At 45.3% G+C, this 27467-nt stretch overlaps 1 protein-coding gene across 3 annotated transcripts in view; it reads left to right on the forward strand.

Annotated features, from left to right (window-relative positions):
* Positions 1–27467, forward strand: part of LOC102563728 (USP6 N-terminal-like protein) — a 154426-nt gene that overhangs the window by 78963 nt on the left and 47996 nt on the right. For 2 of the 3 annotated variants that reach the window (XM_014604249.3, XM_019485186.2), the window contains exon 3: positions 12698–13009. The exons of the other annotated variant lie outside the window; for it this stretch is intronic. The gene's annotated coding sequence lies outside the window, so the exon portion shown is untranslated. The remainder of the gene's footprint in view (positions 1–12697; positions 13010–27467) is intronic. 3 annotated transcript variants of the gene reach the window in all.

Raw genomic sequence — 27467 nt, forward strand, 5'->3', positions numbered from 1 at the left:
CTCTACTTTTGAGTTTTATACAATATCTTGTAACTGTTGATATTGTATATGATTCGTTTTTTGGCTTTACTTAGTTTAATACTGTGTCTCTTATCTTAAGTCTGAATACAGTAACTTATAATCTTTAATATTGGATAATAAGCCATTCTTTTTAAGTTGTGCTATATGTGATGTACCCAGTGTTAAGGTTTTGGTGTGGTTTTGCCTCACGTTGGTAGCATGTATGCCACAGTTTTTCCACAAGATGCCACAGTTCTGTGTACCCAAAGCTCTCTGAACAGTTGTTTGGCAGATGCCATTCAAAGGGGTGCAGAGACCTGAGGATACACCATGTAACCTGTTGGCTCCAGCATGCAGCTGTGGTTTGGCGTTTCTTCTCCCTGGAGTCATGTGGCCTGCTTATCATGGTTGCTTGGTTCTTCCCAGTTCTTCTATAGTCCTACCTCAACTTTAATGCTGTGTTACATCCCATCCCTTCCCCAGCCTTTCCAACCTCCTGTCTCTCTTAATTTTCTGCTTCTCCCAACCTTTCAACAGCTTCTGAATGTGTCATCAGACCGCACATCTTTTTCTGTCCTTTCTTTGCTTCTTCTATGACCCATCCCTACTGTCTTATCATCCACATCCTGACTAACACAATTGAATTGTCAAGTATTTCCCACAGCAACAAGCAAGAGTTAGAAGAGCTTGGCTGTGTTTAGCCTAGTAACATTAAGGTTGAGAGGGGCATCTGATTTACCGTATCTAAATACATGCAGGGCATGAATGAACACAACCAGGGAGGGAGAAAAGATCTATGCAAGTTAAACAATCATTTGGTAAAATGTCATACAATTATAAGTTGATCGTGAATATGTTTAGACTGAAAAGGAGAGAGAGATTTCTCACCATCAGAGAAGTGAAGCTCTGAAAGACATTCTGAATAAGGTAGTGTGGGAGTTAGGAGCCTAAATTGTTTCAAGATGTAGTTTAGTAACTTCAGATGGGGTGATTTTGCATTTAGTAATGAAAGCTTCTGATATGAGTGTTCAGGTTTTTTATTTGTTCTGGTACCCCTGGGAAGGGACAGAAAGGGGACTTTGCTTGCACATGAGGGAGGTGACTGGTAGCGTGGAGCTGATGGTGTGATTAAGAGCTTGTGGCAGAAGCTGAGGCCCATGTTCCCAGTAGTTGATTCCTCTGGCCCTTCCTGGCAAGTGTGGGGGACATTTTGCACTGGGGTGGTATGCTTGCAGTATCTTCAGATTCTTGAGGTGAGTTTGTTTGGCAGGGGAGGGGGTGGTGTGTTAAGGCTGTGTTTTGGTTGAATTTAGACCATGGGGAATTTCTACCCTTTGAGTGTGCATGAAAGCCTAGCCAGGCTAATTGTGAGGGCTCTTTCCTTGTTGTGACTTCGACTTCAGCTAGATCTTACGGGTGTCAGGGTCTACGGTTGTTCTAGTACTGCTGAGAAACCTCTTGGGTGCCTGGCTGGTATCTCTTGCTCAGGTTTGCTAGTCTTGAAGGTCCCTAAGCCTGAGTGGTGGGTCCGATTGTGTGTGGACCATGATCAACTTCCTAGGATCATTTGGGCACATTATAGCTTGAAAAAAAATCAAAGAACTCCTGCAATTGCCTCAGGTATTGGTGATAACCTTAGTTAGAAGCTTGTTATTTCTCAGCCAACCAACCTACCTTTTAAATCTAATAAGTTTCCTAAAGAATACAGAAATTTCATTCTCTAATTTTCTTGAAACTGTGCCGGTGGTACAGATGTATTGCTGTCAGTCCTGTCATTTTCTCTTCATCTTTACTCATAGCTTTGAGCTCAGGATACTTTGCTTTGCTCCTGAAAAGTATGAGGACTTCCTCTGGTCCAGCCACTTTGGAGGCTTATTGTTGACAAATTAACCAGGTGAAGTAATAGTATAGTCCTTTGTGCTTCCTGCCTGAACTGTGCAGCTCCTTTCAACTTTTCTTGGCAAAGGAAAAAGCTATTTGATTGTTACTTGGCATCTATTTGACACCCAGAGAGTCAACAGTGGAGTCCTTGTGGGGAGGGAGACTTGGCATTGTAGGGCATGATAGTGGCAGGGAGAGAGACAATGCCACCATATCCAAAGGTACAGCAGGTTTCATAGCATCTGGGTGTTCCTGCATAAAGATTATTGTGGAGGAGCTGGCTTCTATAAATTAAATGTCAGGTCCTCCACTGATTTGAGAGCTGATGATGAAACAGCTTTATAAGCTGGTCACATTTCTAGAACCCTTTTAAGCCATTTCTCTTGGTAGCATTGCTGGCTAGACTTGAGAGGTGTGAAGTTTTGCTGAAGTTTGAACCTATCTCTGAATGAACAAATCATTTAAATTGTTTGCTGTTATCTAAGTTGTCTCTGTGCCTTACTCCAAGAGCAGGTGGGCATGGGGGTTGCTCTGTGTAGATGGCATATAGAGTATTGTAGCTGTCTAGGCTGTGTGTCCTCTCCTTCTCCTTTCATTATTAAAGGAAGGTCTAGGGGAGCCGTAGAGATCTTGAAATGCAGTTTCTATCCTACCTCTCTAGATAAGTAGGGCTTCTTTCCCTCCTCCCTCCCTCCCACCACCAAAAGCAAAGAAGGTATTTTCCTGGGATAGGAACAAAGGGCAGCATCCTAGTCTACCTATTAAGCATGTAGAAGTGATCCAGTTTCACCCTGCTCAAGTTCCTGGGAATCCATTAATGCATTTATTTTTGTAACATGCCATCATCCTAGCCTTAAATCTAAGCCACAAAAAACAGCAAATGGGAAGGGGAACCACCCACCTGTTGTTATTAACTGTTTTTCAGGGACTTGAGTAGGGTGGAATAGGATCACTTTTGGGTGCTGAAACATAAATGGGCACTTCAGGAACTCAAGGGGTTTTGCTAGGTAACTGCAGCTGCCATGTTTTTTGCTGTCTACCTGGTTACATGTGACTTATTGCCATCCAGTTTTATGCACCATGAGGATACTTCGGGGAGAGCAGAGCTTGCAACTCTTCCACCAGTGTCCATGTGCTCAGCTAATGCTGATTGATAGCTTTACCTTGGCATTGCTACACTGAACAAGTGCCAGGCTGGACAGCTTTAGGAACAGTACTCAGAACTAGTTTGCAGACAGGTAAGTCCCAGATAGCAAATCCTGAGTAAAGGTGTCTTTGGGGAACTGTGGCCCTAGATGATGTGTAGGTTTGTGTCAGAGCAGCTTTCTTGACTCAAAAGCTCTACAAGGTGACTGCTGGCTTCCCAGTGATCACTGCTGTCAGTAAGTACTCAGGGACTCTCCTGAGTGCTGTTCCCTAGAGCTGGTGTCAGACAGTACCAAAGCATTATTATTTCTTAGTCTCTTGTCTTAATTACATTACTGAATAATTGATGTCCTGTGGGAGCTGAAGGTGGCATCTTCAAGTGTTATCTTGAGGCTGCCTTCAGAAGCTGGGGCTAGAGTGGGGAGAAAATCTCTCCCTTCACTTAAATAGTTGAATTGGGCTTCATTCTCTCTGTGGACACTGCTTATGCAGATCAGAGCCCTTACCATATTTATTTAAGGTGCACTGGGGGTAAGTAAGAGGCTTGTCATGAAGCTAATGGAGCTGGTCTCAGCAGGAGGTCAGACAACAGAGTGGTCTGCAGAGAGCAACACTCAAGCAGAATTAGCCATCTGACTAGGAATACAAGTACTGTATAATGAGCAGCACAGATGCTTGCCGAGAGCTGAACTGTTTTCACCCTGTATGATGCTGTTCTTGCCCTAAGGGTCAGAGTTCAAATACTGTCTAAAGTCCCATACAAAGAGGATTTTTTTTCTTTCTGTCAAGTCCCAATTGGTGATGATCATCATTTACCTTTCAAAATGGGGGGAGAGGGAAGCAAATGAACCTGACTTTCTGGTTTATATTTGTTTCGTATGGCCTCTGAAGAGAGGGAAGGGTACTGTGTGTTGCTGGTTGATAATAAGGATAGGTTGATTCTGTTGCATTTTGTTCTTGTAACTTTTTTAATTGGCAGGACTCTTGGATGTCCTTCAGGGGCACTTCAAGTTTATCCTAAATCAAAAGAAACTAAATATTTAACCATCTGTCTTCTCTATCCTCCTCTGCCTCCACCTTCCCTTCCCCCATCCCTGCCCAACAACTCCTCAATGCCTGACCACACACAGATGTTGTATCACATCATTTGAATTCATACACTTTGCTTCCATGGAAAATGTATTATATACATTACTGTTTATGCTTAGTGGCTGTACCAGAGCTCTCTTTTTAATCCTAGATAAACTCTTTGAATCTCTCGCAGACAAACTCCTCTAAAGCAATCTGCCATCTTCATGAATCCCTTGCTGAGATGCTCCTCTCTGGCTCCTGCTCCTATGGAAAAGCCTTTTTCAGATGTTTTGGGACCAGTATCAGCCCCATCCACTCTCCAAAGCAGTAGCTGCTTTCTTGTGTCAGAGACACTGGGCCATATGCAGTTCCCCAGACGGGAAGGGTTCGCAGCCTCAGACAGCAATACTTTTGTTTCTTTTGTGTGTTGTGTTCTATCATCTATTTCTACTCTGGCGGACTTAGCAACAGCGATGTTTTATTAAGACAGTATAAGAGCTGCTTGCCTTGAGGAGCTGGGAAATTTCCAGGGCTGACAGTTCCCCTAGTACACTGAAAGAGAACCATCTGTCAGAGGGAAGAAGATGCTGCAAGCTGCATGCTCTGCCCTCAGCACTCCTGCTGCAGCCTCCCTAATGTGTTATGTCCCCTGCTTCTCACCTTCACCTCTGCAGCCTCCAGCTTTCCTGAAGGGTGTAAATAGATATACATCTACTCACTCATGCCAGGAGAAACTATGTACTAACACCAGAGCTGCCAGGCCCCTAGGAGGCTAGTAGGAGGTGGGGAGACAGCAGCATATGACATGAACATTTCTTGCTTGGAGCTTTGGGGGTGGTGTTTAAACAAGACATGCACACAATGCCAAATATGTGTGGGGCTTTTTTTCATAGTTTTAAAACAAGGGTTGCCACCATTCCTGTGTGGATGTGGGTGCTAAACTGACAGCCTCAGGGAGAGAGATTCCTGAACAGCTGCACCCAGAACAGCATTACAAATACTTAACCCTCAACCAGATTGCTCCACAAATATCCTTTCACTCTCATAAGGAAGGGGATCACCTTCAGGCCTAAAAGAAGAGCGTGTATATCCCTTTGTCCCATTGGGGGTACCAGTCTGTGATATGAGCTCAGACTAGTCAGTTTGCTGGCTGTCAGATGGCAGTGCATTTCAGTTGGGGTGGATTTTGAGCCAGGGTCCTCAAAGCTTTATTTCCACTCCTCTGAGCCACCCTGTTCCATTGCATACTTGTTTAAAATATGTGTAAAGGATTATATCGCTCTATATCTCAAAACACCCATAGATTAAGTTTAGCAAGACCTAAAGAGTTGGTCTGAAGCCCCTTCTCTTCTGCCAGAAAGTAGATAGTCAAAATCTTTCTTCATGCTACATTTGATTGTTCATTAGCCTTACTAAATACTAACAACCTGTCTGCCACTATTTAAAAAAGCAGTGACAGCCAAATGATGTGTAAATTGAAGCACTTTGAGACTGACCTAATTTTTTATGTATGTTAATTTCACTCCTGTAAAAAATAGTGACCCATGGGTCTTAATTTAAGACAAAAAAGCAGGTATTCTGTAAATTGGGTTCTGTTGAATAGAATGTTTTGCATGACAAATATGCTATTGAAATATCCACTTAAAAAGGCTTTAAATACAGTTCTGCTGTCAGTTTTTGTAATTTAATGATCATATTGTCCTAGTTTTTTTTAGTGTTTTTTTTTTTCCTTTGGTAAGAGATCTATAAAAGAAAAGCTGACTGACCATTAAAATTAATTTAACTGTTTTTTTCTGTACAACCAAATTGTTGTGTTTATACCAAATAAACCAAACAGGAAATAATTTTCACTCATCTTGCAGTGTTGGTAATTTCAGGCGTTATTAGGAGGCCTGTATTTTAAACAGTAACTTTAAGCTGAAGATTTTTCCTGTTAAGACTCTTAAAAATACTTAATTCATTTAAAAATGCATATATTTCAGGGCTCTACAAAGAGCAATCAATTCCAGAGAAATATAACTTATCTACACACCATATTTTCTTGCATACAGTGCACACCATTTCTCCCACACCAGCTTTTGGAAATTTGAGCATATGCTATATGGGAGAAATATGGTAGGTGCAGGTTCTGCCATTTACTTATTGAAACAGAAACTAAAATTTGTCTCAATCCACAGGGAGCAGAACAGTGAGCAAGCTCAGCTCCCTTGCTGCTGCTACTTAGCTATTTACTACAAAGGTCTTTTTTTCTTCATCCTGCCTTTCAAAAACAAGGTGTTTATTAGATTCCAGGGTGTGCTGTATGCGAGAGAATATGGTAAGTCAGATCTTGGATCAAGCATTTCCTGTTTCCCCAATTTTTCTTTGTTACTTCCTGTGGCTTCTTGGGGTTTCAAAAGAAAAAAGGAAGTCAACCACAATCAGCATATTGGTATCAAAGTGGCAAGTTAGAGGTAATACAAACCAAAGACATTGCCAGCAGAAAGGAAATGGTTTATATGCCAACCAATGCAGCCAAATATAAGGAAAAGGTACTGTAGAGGCTAAAAAAAAAAAAAAGTATGAGATTTTAAGTATATGAGATCCATTATTGTTGGTTTATTATTTTAATGTGTCTTCTGAAAAGAAGGAGAATGTCTGTGAGGGGGAGATTACTCATTTAATATGAATGGTTTCATAGTAATCTAGGAATTGCCTTAGTGAACTGGAGCACTGGTCCATCTAGTAACCTGCCTTCAGCAGTGGGCATCATCAATTTCTTCAGGAAAGGATATTAAAACCACACACAGTAGAAGTATAGAAACTTAAGCTATGCCTCGATAGGTCTCATCCTAGGTGCTAATACCGTTGTTAAAGATTGATTTAAACCTTGAGGCACAAGAGTTTAATGTGCCTTCTGAATTGTTTACAGTTTTTTTTTGGGGGGGGGGGGTTAAACCTCCATTCTAGATCTCCATCTAGAAAGCCAATCAGTTCCACCTAGAATCTGACACAATTCCTGGCAGTTTTTTGGGGCAGTCGAGTTCCTTAGTTGGGTCTCATGCATTACGTGCAAGTGTTTTTTTTAACCAATTTTGAACTTTTCACCTTCTTAATTCATTGGTTGTCCCTTTTGTTCTGGTATTATGAGATGGGGAGAATGGAAGTTCCTTCGTTATTTTATCACATCTCCTCTTATTTTATTTTGTTTCTTAAATAATTCCAAAGGGAACTCAAGCTACTGGCAGTGTTAGCTTATCTTTGTTTTTTTGCTTTCAAGTTGGCTCTAGAGTAAAGGTCCTCTCCACAAGAGCTGAGGGTAGTATGCTAGAAGTACAGATTAAAAGAATTTTCTGTTGAGTTCCTTTTTGCAGTTGCTACAAGATCATCACAGTTTACTGATAAGAAACAAGTGTGCCTGAGATGTCAGAAGTTTGATGGAAGAACTGGGTATCTTGAAAATGCGCCTGTAATCCATTGGCATGTGTGTGTGTCTCTGTATCCTGATATTCAGTGGCCACATCTACACGTGCACTTTAATGTGTATTAGCCTATATTAATGTGCATTAAAGCATCACAGAAAACATGCTTTTTTGCTAATGCACATTAAAATAGGCTAATGCACATTTTTTCTAGTATCTGACAGTGGATTAATGCGCATTATCTAAAATGCATTTTTGAATGTGTAGATGCACTCAAGTGTGTTCAGTGCTAAGATGGAGGCTAGAGAGCCTGATTCTTGAGCTTAAACTGTGCGGATCCATGCTTTTAGCTGTAGAGTTCCTGGTTTAAGTTCTGTTTGTAAACCATGTGACAGTCATCACACACATTTAGGGACTGATTTTAGTTGAACAGCCTGTAGTTGCCTGAGGTGAGGTCCAGCTAATTGTGTTCTTCATCTCTAAAGCCTGAAAGAGGGAGAGAATACATTGAGAAAAGATGTTGCTCCTTAAAGTTGGAGGCAATGAGGTGAATTAGGCTGGGGGACAGTTAATATGACCAGTTGGTTGCTATGTGATCTGAAGAGAGTTGGAGGAAGGAGCTCATTCAAGAAAGAAAGTGTGCTGTTTTGGCAGCCCTTTGGTAATGACTTAGCCTCTCATTATTCCCCAGTTTTCAATGACATGCAGTATTTGCGTGTGTTTGGCAAACCAGAACTCATTCTGGTTATGGCTTACTGCTAATAAACTTGCAGCTGGTGTTGAAGATGTGAAGCAGCATTTTCAAAGTAACTTTTCCTGTTTGCTTATAGGGTGCACAAAATTTTGTGTGTTTGGATATTTATTCCATCCTCACTTTGTGTTTAGGGTGTGCTTGTATTTATCTGGCCCGTGGCACATTGTAATGGAAAAGAACAGTAACCCAGCTTTCTTTAGTTTGTTTAGAGAACTATTGATTTCTCGTCTTAAATGAAAGAATTACTTCTAAAAGGCCATATTTATATAGTTCCTTCCCAGTCAAGCACAACATTTTTTCATTCCAAAAGAGGATTCCCTCTGCAGTGTCTTAAATGAAGTCTTCCTCTGGAGAATGACTTCTAGCCTCTCAACTTCCTCCCCCTGCTTCAAACCCCCTCCAACCCCCCCCCCCCCCCAGCAACCTCAAAACAAGTGTTGGATATTAGCTTTATACCATGCAAAGTCTAACAATAGAAGTCACAGAAGAATTTTGTGTGTCGTCATATGAGGGTGCTAGTGCTTTTGTTGAAGAGTCTGGCTTCTGTATAATGCCATGTTCCTCCTTGTGCCAGACTACCACTGTTAAAATCAGTGGCACACACTAGAGGAGGCTGTTGGCAGGTTGTTCTCTTTGTGAGCCTCCATCTCTTCCAGACCCTTGATATAAGGTGGCCCTAATCTGAGGAATTTCAGAGGGAGCTTCAAAGCCCACCTTTGCCTCTCTGACATTTGAAAATGGGCATAAAAATTAAGCATAAGGAATACTGCAGAGGAAGAGAGAAATGCAGTGTTTAAGTGACCTGGTCACTTTATTGGTTGTGGTTTATCTTTACTTTATTGCTCCCATTCCTGTGTATTTGAAGGTGCATATAGCATTATGGATGGATTCCTTTATGAGCATTTCTTCAACTAAAAGACTTGGCCAACAAACTTTCTAAGCTATTGCATTGCTCTTGCCTGCTTTTACACTTGCCACCTTGACATAAAGAATTATTATTTTGTGCCACATTTTCCAAAGAGCTGTATAAGTTCCATACGGGGTGAATGTGGGCGCAAAAATATTTTAAATACACAATGGATTAAACAATTTCAATGTACTTTCTTCTTAGAGGAAATGTATAGCTATTCTAGGCAGCCTGTTCATCACCTCCTGTGGTTGTATAGGGGTTCTGGGAGGGAGGTGTCTGCAAGGGTTTTGTTACTGTTATATTTGGATGCTCTGACACATTAGTATTTTATTAATGTGAAAAAGTAAATTTGTAAGTGTTGGTAAATGAGGTCAAAAATAGAATTGCACCACAAAGGCACCTTTTTCATGCTGCTTCTCTTGGGCAAAAACACAATTTTTTCTGTCCTGGTGGATTGCTAATTTCGTGCAGAAGATTCACACTTTGATGGGAAACTGGCAGATTTGTGATGGCAAAAACAGTTTTTTGTTCCTCATTCTGCGAGAACTATACCATTTTTCTGGGAACTATTAAAAATTATTCCTCTTACCCTTCCCCCTCCACTTCTGCTGTATCTGGTAATGTTTTCTCATGGTAGAAATGTCTCGAGCTTCTCTGATAAATTGCTTGTTGGAGGTAACCATTTTACAAAATCCCCTTAAAGCAAAGATGCTGCCTTTTACTGCAGAGGTAGTAGTAAAGTAGAAGTCAAGGCAAAGATTGGGTTTATAAATCACCTACCTACCCACATGACCTACCCTTCACCCCCCTCTTTTCTCTTTCCTCTCTCTCTTTTCTACTTTTTTTCTCCTTTCTCTTTTCTCCCTCCCTGTTTCCTATTTCTTTTCTCTCTTCTTCCTCCTCCCCGTTGGATGCGGTTGTCTTTGCCTGCGAAGGACGAACAACAGTAGTAAAGGCAGGACCCTTGGTTTTATTTTACAGTAGGTTTTAAGCCTCCTTAAAGCCTTGTTGCAGCTTACAGCTTGAGCTGCACAAACGTTGATCAGTGTTAGTGCTAGATTGAGTTTGGAGCAGTCACATTTCAGGGCAGAAGGGGCATGGAGTAAGAATCCCCCTCTGGCCCCCCACTCCCATTCCGGGCTTCCCTTGTGCCTCCCAGGGCTCCCACCCTCTCCTTGCTTACTTGCAGCTGTCCATGCTATCTGTCTTGGGGAGCAGGCAGGGAAGGGTTAACCTTCCTGCCCAGTCACTGCTGCCAGGCTGCTGCTGTACTCCAGGCTGAGCCTGCTTAGAGAACAGTAGCTGTGGTGGTGGCCTTTTCCTGCCGGCTGTCCCAAGATGAATGGACAGCGTGGGCAGACACAAGTAAGGGGGAGGGGGGGATTGGGTTAGGAGGGCAAGTGAGTAGGGTGCTGGGAAGGGTTTGCGGGGGGGGGCGGGCAATGGACCTGATCTGGGCCAGGAGGAGAGGGCAGGCAGGTAGAGTGTTTATCAGGGATCAGAGTTAATCCTGCTCTGGAGTGGTGTAACTTTGAGCTGCGTAACAGGTACTTAAAACTTGTTCCAGGTGTTAATGTGCAGGCAGTTCAGGTGTTAAGAGCCCCAGGAGCTGCCCAGAACAGGGGTCTTGGTGACTGCAAACACTTTTGAGATTCTCAAATAGGAAATACTGTGTCAAATATTACCAGACTTCAAAAAGTATGTGTAGGGTGTACTCATTGCCCATTGCAGCCTAAGAGCTTTCCTTTTTGGGGCCTTGGAAGAGGAAATTTCTGGTGAAGGTGTGCTGACTGCTTTGTTTATTCAGTATTGTGCACAGGTGTCAATTTTGGTACATCACAATTCTATGTTTTTGTTTGAAATGATCTGGGCTTTAAGTGACTGCAGGTCACTTATAATCAGGGATTCTGGTTTTCTTTGATTTAAAAAAATCCCCAATTTTTGGTTAAAAACAGTAACCCCAAATCCACATCTTTCCGTGATTAAAACAAGACACCACTAATATCTATCTATCTATCTATCTACACACACACACACACACACACACATACACATATATAGATATAGATATCTATATATTAGTGGTGTTTCATTTTAATCATGGAAGAATATGGATTTGGGGTTACTTTTTTAACCGAAAATTGGGAATTTTGTTTTTTTGTTTTTTAAATCGGAGAAAACCAGAATCCCTCCTTATAATCAGGTAGTGGCTGCTAGGAGCCAACTCAGTTAGTTGGCACTGTTCACTGGTTAAGTGTGTGGAGCAGTGATTTAGAGCAAATGCTTTAGGAGCATCTTCTGTTCTCCTGCCTGAACACTGGGAAATTGCAGGCAGCAGAACCTATCTGCAATCCTTATAGGTTTACTGGCTTTGAGATCTTCAGGGAATGCCCTTGACCAAAGTGAATCAGTCAACCAAACCAGGAAATGGTCTAAAACACAAAACCCCACTATAAAACCAGATGCTGTCTGAACTGAGCTTCCCTGGACAAACAGATGGCAGACACATGACATCATGGGGGCTATCGGCACAGTGGCTGCTTTGAGTGTGCCCAGGGTGTCTGGTCACATGATCCCAAAATTGCATTCCTGTCCTGAACAAACTGTGGTTCTACCAAGCTCCTCTCTCTCTCAATATAAATCAGTTTTGAAGGGCTGATAAGGGCTGGCCCCCCAAATCAAAAAGTTAGGAAGCAAAAGTTGAACTCGGAGGCTGTCCTCGAAAAGTGATAATGGAGAATTAAATTATAGCAAAAGAGAACAAAGAGAGGAAATGGTTTTGAAATACCAGAGGCCTCATTAATATTAGCATGTTAACTGCAAGCCTTCATGCACAATGCGGTGCAGGGTTTTTTTTTTCTTTTTTTATAAATAGTTTTTGTGAATCGAGGGCAGCCAGCTGGCTACATATCAGGAGGGCAGACCAAACTCTTACAGTCTCTGTTCCCTGCTCTGCAAAAGTCTTGGCTGACTGACAGCATTGTTGTTCAGCTGTTTGGCCATTAAGACATAACTGGGTTTCCCTTACATCAGCAAAGATTCATTGGAGAAAGAGAACACTCAGTGAGGTACATAATTTCCCCTTCTCTCCACACACCCCAGACAGCTCAGGATTGTTCCTTTAGGATGTATTCCCTTGCCTAGTTCCACCCACTCAGTAGTGACTCAAGCCATGGAGCTCCTCACCCCAATTCCTTTGGGACATTGCTCCACAGTCTCTCAGATCATGCTGCTTAGAAAAGTTTCGTTGACAGCTCAGCCTTTGCTCTCACTTGTTCCGTATCTGCACCATTTATTCTTTATAGTGTCCTGCTCCACCAGAGATGCTTCTTTCCCTCCTGTGTGGCTTCTGCCCTTGAAATGCTGTCTAAAGTGGTTGAGGTGCTTGAGTATGTTTGTTTTGATGATCATATAGGAGAGACGATGTTTAGCCCTTTGTTTGCAAATAGATCCTGGGTTTGTGAAGAAAATGCATCCCTGGTACAAGAAACAGAAACCTAAACAACTTGTTCTTATCTTCACTGTTTTTTCCAGTGAGCCTGGTAAGAGGAAAGCTGTACACTGACAGCTCCTTGATTGCATTTCCCTCTGCTGCTGTGGTGAACACTTACATCGATGAAGAGCAGCAGAGAAGATGCTGGTGTATTGATTTGGGAGTGTGCGAGTGAGACGGAGTGAATAGGGCTTGCGTTGCCTGGACATGACAGCAGAGGAGGGAAGATTATCTGGGGTTGTCATGTAGGCAGATGTTTTGGAACTGGTAATGCTTTTCTGCCAGCTAAGACCCAACGGGAAGAAAACAACATAGTTTGACGGATGCAGCACAAAACATAATACTCAGCTCAGGTAAGGCCTGCCTGGCTTCTGTTTTGCATGGTTTTTCTTTGCCATTTTTTCTAAACTGTGAGTTTGGTACTTGTAAAAAAAATAAAGATGAATTCCATCATACTGCAGGATTCCCCCAGACATTAGTACTGCTGTATCTTCCTGCAGCAGTCCTTGCTATTCTGTCCGTAGGTCTCCCAAGACATTTCTAGCTGGATCAAACTGTCTTGTGGATAAGTGTGTATTGGCATGAGACCATCACACTAACTTTTACTTGTGACCTATGCCTGGGTTTGAACTTGCACTTCCAGTGACCACCAACTCCCTTCCCCATCCAGTATGTATTATAGAAAATATGAATACACACATTTACACACACAATCTGTGCCTGGCATTTTTGTGTGCGTCTGAGAGGAACACAAATCTCCTTGAAATTCACTTATTAGCCCCTCAGAAGTTTTTAAAAATCACATCTGTACCTTCCCTAGGGTGTAGTCAGATGTAATGCTTAAAATAGTGGTCTCAATCTTTTGGAAATGCAGACCAAATGAGTGGCCCAGAGTCCATCTGTGGGCTCGATTGGGCCCTGGAGCCCAGAGCTGTCCCCTCCCTGCTCCATACTTGCCAGCACCACCCCTTTCCTGTCCCCTACACTGAGATTGGACCCTTTGGGCTGGTGTCACCCTTGCATGGCCCTGTGCCAGGTGCAGGCAATTAGTTTGGGCAGAGGGCCGCTTACTGAGTTTTGGCAAGCCATTGAGGGCCGCATGACAGGCAGCCCAGGGCAGATAAATATTAATTTTCTAAATTTTTTAGGGGCCCCGTGGGCCGGATAGAATGGCCTGGCAGGCTGCATCCAGCCCCCGGGTCACATTTTGCCCACCTGTGCCCTCTGCATTGCTCCCCATGGGCACAGAGATTTGGCAGCAGGGGAGTGGTGCCACCATTCTCCTACCACCAAATTCTCTGACCCATGCGGAGCCCCAGATGACATGACACACCCTGGCGTAGAACATTCGAAAAAAGCTTTAAACCCCAAGAGTCTAGATGTGCATGCCACTTAAGACCAGTTTAAACTTCCTGGAATGTTTCAGAAGCACACCAAGAAAATCAAGTTCTATTTTGAGCTGATCCTCCTTGAACTTGCTCAATGTAATGTGTGACCACAGAGCGTTCTGTGCCTAGTGTCTGGTCAGGCCTCCAGGCATTCCAGACTGCACTGCTTCTCATCATCCCACTTTTCCACACCTTGCAAAATGCATGCAGGGCAGCTGGGCTCCTCTGGGATGTAGCCAGGACTCTACTGCCCAAAGATCAATTTCTATTGCCTACAGAGACCAGCAGTTTGCAGGGGTGGGGAAGCAGATAGCCTGTGTTGCAGTTTCTCTTCCCTGCTAGGGACCCTGGGCTAGGGTCCCAAGCTCATTTGGGGTGGGAGTGGGGTAGCCAAGTGCTACAGGGGCTGTGTGGCCCCCCCTGCTTGTGGTGGTTGGGTGGTGTGCTCCTAACGGTAATCACCTGTTAATTGCTGTGTGGTAGGAAACACCATCGCACAATGGGCGCTTACTAGAACAGAATGGTAGTCAAGTCCATGGTTGATCAGTGTGAAGTAAATTTGATCAGCGATTCTCAAACTTTTTTTTTTTGCGGACCACTTGAAAATTGCTGAGGGTCTCGGCAGACCACTTAATAAGCTTTTTTTTGTTCTACAAATCAAAGCACACATCTCATATTTTAATATCAGGAGTCTTACTTTACAAGTACAGATATTCTTGCTTGCTCTGCAACCTTTCTGTGGACCCCCTGAATGGAGCTCGCAGACCAGTGGTGGTCCATGGACCATAGTTTGAGAACCTCTGAATTAGAATATTAACTGTTAATTGTTCCTCAGCCTCTGTGCAGACAAGGTTCTTTGGGTAGATGTGATACTGTCTCTTTTATTAGACCAACTCAACCTCTGTGCTGCACTCCTGCAAGCAGCCCTGCCTTGTAGGTTCCATCCTGCACACACAGCTCTATGCAGGTGCTGGCAATGCAAGGGACTTGAGCAGCTTTCTAGGGAAAGACTGAGGCAGACATTTCAGCAAGTCTGAAAGCAGCCAGCCCCTGGAATCAAAAAGTGCCCCCCCTCCCCCCCCCCCCCCCCAAACCTGGTCACCCCCTGGCTGGGTACCACACAGAGTTAAGTAGTATGCAAGCAAATACAGGCATGGGCTGTGCAAGTGAGGTGCATAGGGAAGCTGAGGCATAGGCTATGGGTTGGGAAGAGAGCAGTGGTGGCAACTTGGAAGCAGGGGGCAAGAAGCACCTGGCAATTTCCCCACCCACACACACATACTTCTAACCCCTGAATCAAGTCTGGGACCCTACAACAGGATAAATAGCAAGGAAGTGAAATTGTCAAGGTTGCTTTCCAGATTGAGAAAGCTGGGGAGTTCTTGGTGGGGTGGGGCTTGGAGTACCCAACCCCTTCCAGTGGGGCACACAGCACCTGGCACCCCACCACTCCAACCCTTTGCCCTAGTCTGGGTGGTCTTCCCCCTCTAGGGGAAGCCTGGGGAAACTCAGGACATGGACCCTTGGAAGGCATAATGGTTTGTGTACTCTACCATCCCCAGGTGGTGTTTTAGGGTTTGCACTGCTGCCACAAGGTGATGATTCTACTTAAAACTCTTAGCAGTGTACACGTGAACACTTTTGTCCACGGACAGTTGTGAGCGAGGTCCCAATTGATGACGTTCTTGAAACAGTTTAAGCGTTATGTCCGTCTGTATCCTGTGGGTTCATGTTCTTGAGAACTTTTGCACGACAACAGGCACTTCTGTTTCTTAGCAGTTCCTTTCTCTTGATGTTATTTCCTTTCCTAGAATGATAATCCTCATTGAGAGAGCATTGCTGATATATTTTTCTTTTGTTTTGTTCAACAAAACAAAAACAAACCCCCAAAACAAAACTTTAATTTCCAGATTTTGGTTAAAATGATTGAATACCTTGCTCAGGACATGCTGCTGTTATGGTGTTGCTATAATGGCCTTCCATCCGATCAGTAATGTAGCCTCATGCCCAGCTTTGCTCCAACCAGTACAGTGCTACAAGTGATAGGCACAAAAAGTCCTGGCATGTTAGTTTAAGCTTCAGGCTTCATGCCTGCTTTAGTGCCCAGCTGGATGAATATCTTGAGCACAGATAGAAGCTATCAGACCCACCTAGGTACGCAGTCACTGTGAGAGCTCTGTCTATAATTCCCCTATGTGGCTTGGCACTTCTCATACAGGGCGTCCCATAAAATAGCTGAGAGCACCTGCAGTACTTGGCAAGGTCCGCAACCAAACTGAATGTGTAGTTGGAGTCGCTAAACTGTGTAAAGGAAATTTCTGACGTGCTCTAATTAGCTACAGATCTCACAGGAAGCAGTAGCTCTTATTTAGTCAAGTACTTGCCAGTTTTTCACAGGTCGCTTCAGTTCTCACTTCCTGCTGCTGTTCATGACCTTTCCCAGGCTTGTGCCAGAGACCTTCCAAGGTGCAGGTTATGAGCAATGAGTGCCTTCCTCTCTTGACAGCTGTATCTTTAGTCACAGAAATTATCCTTCTGGGCATTCTGTCCAACCCCTTAAATGCCCTGGGACACTGGCATCCAGTCGTCTTGTGAGAACATCGTTCAGGCCCCTTCTGTGTTCTGCATTACTAAGACATCAGAGGACACCTGTAATACAGCTGCATTCATACCATGGTTTGTAATTGCACTGCAAAAGCATCCTGCATTGTGCTCCTCCTTTATTTGCCATGTGTCTACAACAGTTCAGCTCCTTCCCTGCTGGCTTAAAGGATATGCTTAATCTCTCAAGGTAATTTTGATTATGTGTCATAGTTCCTCCAGGCTAGAAATAACAGTATGACAATGAGCAAGAATCTAGCGAAGGCTTATAGTTGGCTTTTGCTGTTAGTTAATGTCTCTAATGGCCTTTGATAAAATCCTAGTTGGGCATTTCACCTCTAATAGCCCAGTGCTCAGGTATCCCCTTCTTAAAATATATAATTGCGGTACTCAGCATAACATGTACCTTATACCTTACAGTGTTGCTTTACACTGCCACGCTTATTTTAAATGTGATAATCACTTGGTAAAAGTTAATGGCAGCTTTACACATGAAAAGTGAAAGGTATTGTTTTATTGAGGAAGGGTAGCAGTTGTATAAGATAGACACAGAATACATATCTGCCTCATTTGCTATAGGGCTCTTTCTTTTCATAGCGAAAATAAAGGATGTATCAAGGATGGTTTGAGGCTGCTCTATCAGACATGTTCTCTAAGGGGAAATTGCAGGGTTTTGTTTATACTGCACACAGTTGAATGTTCCATATATAAAAAGAGGCAAAGATTTCCTAGGGTGAGGTCTTTGACTGGACCAACTAGTTGGGATAGAGTTAAACAAGCTTTTGAATGGGAGTCGTTCTTTGTCAGGTCTAATCTGAACCGTCATGACTACATCACTCTTCCACTATCATATATAAAATTCATTTTTAGAAATCCTTGTTCCTGTGTACAATACTACTAATGAGGAGTGCTGTCTCTTAGTAAAAGAGACACTTCATTTCACTTTTCACTTCACTTTGGCTGTAGAAGTTTCAGTTTCTTATCAAGAAACTGATTGAAAATCTGGGTTGTCAGAATTTTTTGTATGCAGACTTTTTTTTCTGTATTTGTTTTTGGTTAGTAGAGGCTTTAATGCTATTTTAATTTTAAATGTTAGAATTTGTAACAACTTGAAACACTTGGTTTCTTAGTATGACATCCCAACTTTCACTGCTTCGCTTTTTGGGAGTGTTAGAATATCTGTAATTCTCTGAATTTGTCATATTTCTTTTAAAGACATTTTACAAACAAAAAGTTTAATTTCCTTTATGGTACTCTAATTATGTCAGTTTTACTTCCAAGCCAAGAAACAAATTGTCTGTTTTCTCAGGTGGGGTATTTGTATACTGGCACTATAGAAAACATTGAACCAAATTACTGACCTGCACTAGTTGGCTGGAAACAGCCTTGCATTTAAAAAGAGATGCTGTACTGTGAAACAAGTACAGAGACCTTAGCATATTTTTTTAAAAGCCTTTCACTTGCCAAGGTCATTTGGCTATGTGTAAACAAATAAAACTCAGTGTAATTAAGTGTTGCAAATGAGGTGATCCAAACACGAAAAATAGTAAACATTCAAACAATTGAGTATTGGATAAGGTGTGTGAGGTCTCAGTACAGGCTGGCAATTCTTTAAAAGAGCTGGGGTTGGCTGTGGCGTGCCGAGCAAAATGGCCTTGTGTGCCATGGTTGGCATGCATGCTGGGGATTGCCGATACTTGGCCTAGTGTTTAGATCATTATTCTGCCATGTGCTCCTTGCTGGCAGTTTCTCATCCACATGGTCAGATTTTTCATGCATCTGGTACATGCATTGACATTGATATCCATGGGGAGCAGAATGAGAAAGAGGCAGCTCCATGCCAGGTCAGGGGTTGGAGAGAGAGATGCTTTGGTTTGATTCTGGTCTGATGTCACTAGAACCATGAAACATAGAAATGAAGGAAAGGCTGCAGCAATGGGAGAAACTGACCCAGTGTGGACCATGCTTAGAAATAGTGGAAAACTAGTTGCTTTTCCAACAGGTACAAAATGAAATACAAGATGAATCACAGGCAGAGTGACTTGTACCCGTGTCGGGTACATTACTCAGCTCTGTGCTTTCTCCTCTGAGAATTCTGCGTCATGCAAGCCGAGTTACTTTTGCTAAAACGTGCAGTTTTTTTAAATGACTGATAATTGCAGGAGTAAGTAGGCTTGCTCTGCTCCTGTTCACAGGAAGGTTGATTCAGGTTTCCAAGGTTAATCTTGTCATATAGCATCCCTCTCTGCAGGTGTGGGAGTTTAATAAACTCTTACACCTGGAGCTGTCGAGGCTGGTTGATATTTTGAAAGGTAGATGCAAGGCCACTGTAGGCATAGTCCCACCTTGGTTTTTACAGGCATCTTAGATCTTGTCTTCCTCCTTTTGATAGAGAAGATCCTGTGTCCTGCCTCATGCACGGCCTCAAGCGAGTCCCGTATTGTTATTTTTAATCATTACTTCCCTAGGTCGAGCATGGGTCATTTGCATGCCTGCTGCCTTCCTTGGATGTGGTTAGCTGTTTTTTAGGCTCCCTTTCCAGGATCAAATTCTGATTCCCTGTTACCTGTGGTCACCATATTAGGCACATAAAGTACCATTGAAAGTTGATACAGTAAACATTCAAATGTCTTCTCTACCTTGGGTGTACCAGCGATACTCAATCTCTGGTCCATGGCACCATGTCATCTGGCTGGGGCGGCTCCCCACAGGTCCGGAAATTTGGCCACTAAATTTCTGGACCCTTAAGAAGCCCCAATTCAGCATGCAGGGCTATGCAGTGGTGCACCTGGGTGCCAGGGCCTAGTACCAGTGTTGGAGGTCAGGAGGGGGCGGTGTCAGGCCTCTAGAACCCAATCACAATGTGCTGGGGGCAAGAGGGAGCCATGCCAGGCCTCCTAGGACCCAGTCCCCTCACTTGGGGCAGGAAGGGGTGGTGTTGGGTCCTAGGGCCCAGTCCTGGTGCACAGGGCTCAATCTGGTGTACGGACCAGCCCTATGCCACTCATCTTGACTGTGGGCCCAAAAGCTTGAGAACCAGTGCTCTAGCATGTTATAAAGGAGATAGTGTCTCTAAACATATAATACAGGAAGTTATTTGGGGACTTTCAGAGCAAATTTGTGATTCTCAGGCTAACAAGGTTGCTCTTGCCCTGTATTTCAATGTGTATTTCCTTGGGGTTTTCCAGGACAACACAGTTGCAGGGAACATTATTTTAAAATTCCTGCTCACAGAAATTAATCACCAGAATTTTTTCCATGCCCTCTGGGAAAATTGCTTGTGAACGTGTGAAATGTGCAGACTTATTGATTATTGGACCAGGTTCAATGCAGATAATCAGCAACATGTGTTCTATTCAAGCATCTATTAATCTTTCACTGGGCTCAGTTGCTCTGTATTCCCTTAATTCCTTAAATCTTGATAAGAGTTGGAAGTTCAGCCTTGCCAGTTTTGCTGGGTTCATGTCTTCTTAACTCAGAAACTTTAGAAGAAACAAACTCTCTCTCTCTTTCTCTTTTGTATGGCATCAGATACCAACTTCCAAATTTATGAGCCACTATCTGGTATTATTGCTCAATGTGCGGATTCCATCTGCCCCATCCAGGCATTTGTAAAGATTGTAGCTTTTGATTAAATGCTGTGCTGTTTCTTGGACACCACATTCAACAGGAGGCTGTCCAAGATGTTCATCTTGTGAAGTGTTGTTTTGAAGTGTCTGTATCCAGATCTCAGTCTGTTCGGCTTGATCTATATGCTTCTCTGTCAAGGTCATGCCCAGTGACTCATTTGGTGTTGGTATAAAACTGAAGGAATAGGTCTGACCTTTCTCAGTGGTCAGCCTATTGTGTTGCTGCCCATAGGTTTGTTTCAGCATCCCCAGTCTCTTCCAGGAGCTTGTGGGCTTCATGTAAAAATGGTTTATAAGTTTTAAGCCTTCATCTGTTTGGGTCTTCAGTTAGCAGATGAAGTAGGTAATTGTCATCATCTCTTGCCTCTGTTGCCAGTAATGATGTTAGGGTCTGTCTTCTTATATCACTTGGTCTAATGCCTGAGAGTACAAGGAGTGCATCTGTGTATGTGTAAGTAAGTCTCAGTGCACTGCTCAGTACAGTGTCAAGCTTTTTAGTGTGACAGCATCTGGACCATACAGGAGCACAATATTCTGCTGCGGCATATACCACTGTAAGTGTGGTGGTTCTGAGCACTTTGAAGTTGGCACCCCATGTCATGCTGGCTAAACATGTTAAGGCAGGTACATGTGCAGAGACTTAACTGATGACCTTCTGAATGGGATGTTTATAAGTGAGGGCATGGTCTAATGCAGGGGCGGGCAAAGTGTAGCTTGTGGGCCGGATCTGGTCCACCAGACCATTCTATCCAGCCCATGGGGCCCCTAAAAAAAATTAGAAAATTAATATTTATCTGTATCTGGCTGCCTGTCAAAGATGACAAGGCACCAGGGGCAGTAGGACTGAGGGGGAATTGGTGGCAGAACCCAGGAGCCACAGCAGCAAGGCCCATCTGGCCCTGCCCGCCCCCCCTCCCCCCACCCCACTCCCAGCTAGAAACCTCTGCTGAGCAGAGGCTGCAGCCTGGGGCCCTGGGGTTTTTCCCGCCTCTCTCCACTGGAGAGAGAAATTCAGATAAGGAGGGGGCAGGGGGAAGGCAGGGGAGGACTGTGGGCGATCGCTCCAGTCCTCGGGGCTGCGGGCAGGAAAGTGGGGAAATGGCAGTGGCAGGCAGGAGGGAGTGGCAGCAAGCGGGCGTGTAGGAGCACAGCAACAGTGGGGCGGGAGCACAAGGCCCAAGCCAGTGCACCAGGGTCAGCACCCCCAGAGCGGGGTGGCAGGGGCTCTATGGAACTGGGCTGGCTTTCCCTTCTCCCTGCTGGTGCAGCCTAGCCCAGCTCCATAGGGCCCCTGCCAACCCATGCCACCCCACTTTGGGCCCCTGCCACTGCTATCCGTGGTGCACTGGTGTGGGCCCCACGTTCCTGCCCAGTTGTCACTGTGCTCCCATGTGCCTATTCACTGCCATTCCCCCGTTGCTTGCTACTGCCATTTCCCTGCTTTCCTGCCCACTGCTGCTGCTCCTTTCTGTGCCCCTGCCTGCCGCTGCAGCACCACATGGTTTCCGGCTGAAGCCCTGGGTCACAGGACTCAGCAGGAGCCAGCCTGGCCCCTGCGATTCTTGGCTGGCTCCTTGCAGTGCCAGCCAGGCTGGTCCAGCTTCCGCTGTGTCCTGCGGTCTTGACTGTGCATCTGGGACATGGTGCTGGAGTAGGGTTGGGGAGAGGCAGGAGAAGGGCAGCTGTGGCAGAGGGGAGGGGGAAGTGGCAGTGAGTGGGAGCACAGGGCTCACACCAGAGCCAGGAGTGGCAGTAGTGTGGAACCCAGGCTTAGAGGAGCACTGGTGGGGTCTCTGCCTGTCGTGGGGGGGCTGTGGGCAAACCCTTCCCCTCTACATATGCCACAACCTTCCCTAATCCCCCTCCCCCACACACACTCACAGCCCCCCACAATCCCCATACCCACTCACACCCCCCACCTGCCCCCCCAACACCCCATGCTTGTCCACCGCCCCACAAATCCCACACATACCCACAGTCCCCCCACAAACCTATACCCATCCATACTTCCTACAATATACAAGAGTAAGACCTCATTTTAAGCTATTATACAATCACCACTATGTACACTACAGGAACACATGTCAATCAGGACAAAAATATTTTTTGAAATGAAGTTAATGAATGTTGTAGTAGATGTTTGATTTTTAGAATATAATTTGGTATTTTTCTGGTTCTGAGATGGAAAACCTCCTTGCTTAAAGAAGTACTTTGGGGGCAAGAGGAGGGACTTCTAGGGGCAAAGGCCAGGGGGCGGGACTTCCAGTCCCAAGATGGCGAGCAGGGGATGGGGCACCCATCAAGGGACGGGGCTGCCTTTGCGGCCTTCAACAGCTTGCCAAAACTCAGTAAGTGGCCCTCCTCCAAAAATAACTGCCTGCACCTGGTCTAATGCACCTCCTAGGTAGGCTGGGGTATGCTTAAGGGAAAGGATGTGGTTGCCTACTGTGATATGCAGCATAGTCTTGGCTTGATGACTGTCTAGGTGGAAGAGTGATGATACTGATATATTGATGCTCAACTTTAAGTGCTACTTGGGGAGGTGGTCAATGATGAGTTCCATGTCAATACTCAGTATCTTTTCCAGGTGTCGTGTTAGTTCCTTGGGCAACTATGGTGACATTGTCAGCATACATATGTCGCTTCAATACTGTATGCGGGAAGTCTGAGATGTATGCATTGCACTGATCCTTGGGGGACTCATTCTTCAGAGTTTGTACTCTGCTTTTATCTCCTTGGCTAGTAGTGAGTGTGACTGATCTGCTGGAGATCACGTTCATGATGAAAATGCACAGCTTGCAGTCAGATATCGTAGAGTGTAGTTTACATTTAAGGCCTTGGTGCTGTACAGTATTATAGGAGGCTGTAAGGTGGATAAAGATCATGCCTGTTTTCTGCCTCATTTCAAATCCATTTTTTGTGTCAGATATAGGTAATGTAACTTGGTCATAAATTCATGTATAAACATCTAGAAAGTAACAGACATCCAAAAATCTGGAGAAAAGCTGATGTCATTGCTGTCCTGAAACCTGATAAACCACCAGAGGATCTGAAGAGTTTCTGACCCATCTCATTACCCTGTGTTAAATACAGACTCATGGAGTGCATAATCCTGAGTAGAACAGAAAACATCATTGATCCCCAGTTCCCAAAAGAAAAAGCTGGCTTTTAGGGCTGTAAACAGATATTATATTTGAAGCGGTTCTGATTGTCCTGGGTTTCAACCTGGACCAAAACCCAAGCTGCACACATGCCAAGCTGCATTGCTGCCCTTCTGTCAGGAGGCAGTCAGCAGGAGCATACAGCCTGACAGGTTGTCCCTGGAATGACTGGCAATTAACTGCAGTAACTTGGGGTTAATTTAGGTCAGGAATGCTCAACCCCTGGCCCATGGGTGAGATCTGGCTCTCGGTATCATATCATCTGGCCCACAAAGCTCTCCACAGATCTGTGAAGAGCCCTGTGGACCATGATGCTTCATACTAGATTGGGTATGCAAGGTGGTGCAAGGTCCAATTTGGGTGTGCAGAGCCAGATGGAGATACTGTGGGCCCCTGGAGCCTGATCTCACCCCATGGGACTGGGCAGGCGGGGCACAAAGCCCTGGAGCCCAGTCCTCTTGTGGAGGATTGGGCAGAGCCAATCCAACTGAGCCTAGGGTACTCATTTGGCCTGAGGGACCACTGACTTCAATTTATACAGCATTGTGTGTGGTGGTTTGGGGGAGGGGCAAGTGTGGGGGTGCAGAACATTTGGCACATTTCATCAGGCATACTTCACAGATACGTGAAGTGGAACAGTGGACTCAGGTCTGTAATCCTAGGACAGTGGTTTCCAACCTTTTTAAGTAGGAGATCACTTCTGGAATTTAAAAGCAAGCCAAGATCTACACCCCTCCCCCACCCCCCCAGCAGGTAAGTCTGTGGGGAGGGAAGTGGGGACAGATCAAGGCAGAGGGAGAAAAAATTATTTGGGGGCGTGCCCCCCACCGCAGGTAAATCTGTGGGGGAAGAGGCAGGGGAGGGAAAGGGCCGTAGGGGGGGGCAGGGCAGATCGAGGCCCCAGCCCTAGCCCCACTTCATCCCTCACTGCAGGGGCCTTGAATTTGCCCCCCACACCCAATGGCAGTGAGGGCGAGAGTGGGGCTGGAGCAGGGGAAGGCCCTGCAGCTGGGGCATTACAGGATGGAGCTGCAAGTGGCTTGTCTAGGGCATGGGGGGGAGGGCACGCACCCCAGGAGGGCACAGGGGAGCATGCCCCCAGATCTGCATGTGAGGTGGGGCAGGCTGCAGCTGTGGGCTGAGTCTGGGCTCTTCCTGGTTTGGGATGGCTGGCCCGCCGGGAAGAGCCCGGCCTGCGGTGGCAGTGGTGCTGGGAGTGGAACTATGGGGGGGAGGGGCTGTAGCCCCTCCAATCCCCCTTCCCAGGACTGCCACTGCTCACCCCAAGTGCAGCGCAGCCTCCCAGTCCCAGCCCACAGTGGTAGTAGCTCCCCAATCCCATGCAGATCCTGGGCATACAGTGAGGGGAGGGGAAGGCTGCACTGGGGTGTTCCCACAAGAGGCTACGCTTCGCTGTACTTGGGACAGGTGGCAGTGGTGCTGGGACAGGGGTGAGGGGGGATGCAGTGAATTTTCAGATGACTGCAGCCCCTCCACTCCCCCTTAGCCCCACTTCCAGCACTGCTGCTGCAGGCTGGCCTCTTCCTGGCGGGCCAGCCCCCATGGCGGGAAGAGTCCAGCCTCAGCCTGCAGCCCGCCCCACTCTACCCTGTGTGCAAATCCAGGGACATGTGCCCCCTGTGCCCTTCTATGGTGCATGCTTCCACCCGGCGCCCCCCAAATGAACTGCTTGCAGGGCCTGTCCCTGGTCCAGCTCCAGTTCCTCCATCACCACTACTGCAGCCACCCATGCTGCCTCGCATTTGGGGAGGATACGTGCCCCCCATCTGTGTGTGGTGGAGGTTGCTGCTGTTGCGGGCTGGGCTTTGCACCACAAGCCCCTCTGCAGCTGGCCCAGTAGCGGCTGGATGCCACATACATCCTGCCGTTGGGCTGAGCCACACCTGCATGCGGCCAGCTGCAGTACAGCTCAAGGCGCAGTGGCAGCCGCCTCTGCCCCATCCAGAGATGGGGGGGGGCATGTGCCCTCAGGGCCTCCGCTGTGGTGCTCCCAGTGGTGGGAGAGAGCCCCTCCCCCCCCCCGATGATTCCCCCCCAGGCTCCAATCCTCCTACCACCCAGCCAGCCTGGGGCCCCACTTACCTTCCCCTGCTGCTGACTGGGCCACACTGTCCCTCCCTTACCATGGGGGCCTCCATCTGGCCTCCACCCTTTCCCTTCCTGAGACTGACCTGCTGGGCTGGGGGTGGGGTGGGGGGGTGCACACATGCATGCATGTGCCCAGGCCCCCCAGCATAGGATCGACTAAAAGAGGCTCCTCAATTGACTGGTCATTCAGGATCGACCCCTTGGGGACCACTGTCCTAGAACAGAAGAGTTTTTCCCTGGAGAAATGAGACATCTGTTAACAGCCTTACTACACTCATTCATGACTTCATTTGGAGGTGCAAACTATTCCACTATTTATTAAAAAAACAAAAATCCACATCTAGGAAAAAATATGGATATGAGGGAGGGATCTGAGAACCAAACTCATGAAAATAACCTTTGAATTAAGCAAAAATATTGGGTCTCTTCACAGGTATTTTTAGCAAGCTAATTTCTAGACTATTTTTAAAAGGAGGAGGGGTGCGGGGGAAACAGAGCTGTTTGTTCGCAGGGCTTTTTACTTCTGTTTCATCTGTCAGCTGAGCTCCTAAGTCCATTCTGTCAACCAGGGAGCACTTATCTAGGTTGTGACAAAGAGTGGCTACGTTTGAAACCATATGTGTATTTTTGGAGACATTTTACATAGTATGTGCAAAATGATTCTTTTCAACAAAATGTAAAGCCAATTTCTTGTGTCCCTTGAGCAAAGGCCGCAGATTTCTCAGAGATTGGCCATGTCGATTTAAGGTCTTGAGCCTTTTTTTGAGCCTTTTTTTTTTTTGCAGAGGTAATTAAAATAAATGAGGATAGAGCATTTATTACAGTGAGAAAAGTAACTGTTCTGTAAAAAGGAATGTGCATTTCAACTTTCCAGGTATTTGAATGTTAAATTGCATGTATATATATGCAGGAAGTTATATTGGAAAGTTTTATTCCCAAAGGCAAATCCTTTGGCAGATTGAACACATCAAACTGTTACGTGTTTTCTGTCTCAAACTGCTTTGCAGAGGGGATGAGTAACAGCAGTAGCAACAGCAATAATGCAGGATAGGAAACTGTTACAAATCATTGCATACCACCATAGTTCCCATCCCCCAAATTATTCCAATTAACCAATCAAATCCCAGAGTGCTCTTACATTTTAGGCAACTGTATCCCAAGGTTACACAGGCAGAGTAGCTGAGTAATATGCCCAAAGTAACCTTGTTAATTCAAAGTCAGGCAGAATACAGGGTAGATTTGCACCTTACAGACTAACTAAATCATAGTTGTATAGCATGAGTTCATTGTTTCAGCTGGGACAGAGTTTGCAGAGATGCTGGCTCTTAGCTGCTTAGATGATTCCTCTCTCTTGGCATACTGCTGTAGGAGAAAACTGAGGTACTTGGCAGCGAGAACCAGGGTTCCCCTGAGTACGGTGCAGGGTGAGGCTGTTGGCAAAGTAGGAAAGCATTAGGCTGTAGAGCAGGAGTGTGCAATTATTTTGACTGGCAGGCCGTTTAACGAGTCTTGGTGAGCTGTTGAGGGCTGCAGATATGAAATCTTTTAGAAGCTATCATTTTAACACATTATAGATAAAAAAAACCACATACTAAAAATTAAACATCTACTATAACATTTTTATTTTATTTTAAAAAGTAATTTTTGTCCCAATTTGTTTTTTGAACAGTATATATAGAGGCAATTGCATAATAGCTCAAAATAAAGTCTTAGTCTTGTATAGTGTGTGTGTGTTGGGGGGGGGAGTTGCAGGGGGCATGTAGGGGCACGTGCACGTGTCTTTGGGGGTGCTCCCTGGGTGCTAGTTCCCAGGAGCCAGCTGGGGGTGGGGAAGGGGATGGGGTGTGTGCAGCAGAGCTCGCCTGGGCGTTGTGGTGCAGGTGCAGTCCACAGCTGCCCTCACAGTGCTCCGCATAGGGTCAA

The sequence above is a fragment of the Alligator mississippiensis genome, chromosome 2 (genome assembly GCF_030867095.1).
Source record: "Alligator mississippiensis isolate rAllMis1 chromosome 2, rAllMis1, whole genome shotgun sequence".
Lineage (NCBI taxonomy): Eukaryota > Metazoa > Chordata > Crocodylia > Alligatoridae > Alligator > Alligator mississippiensis.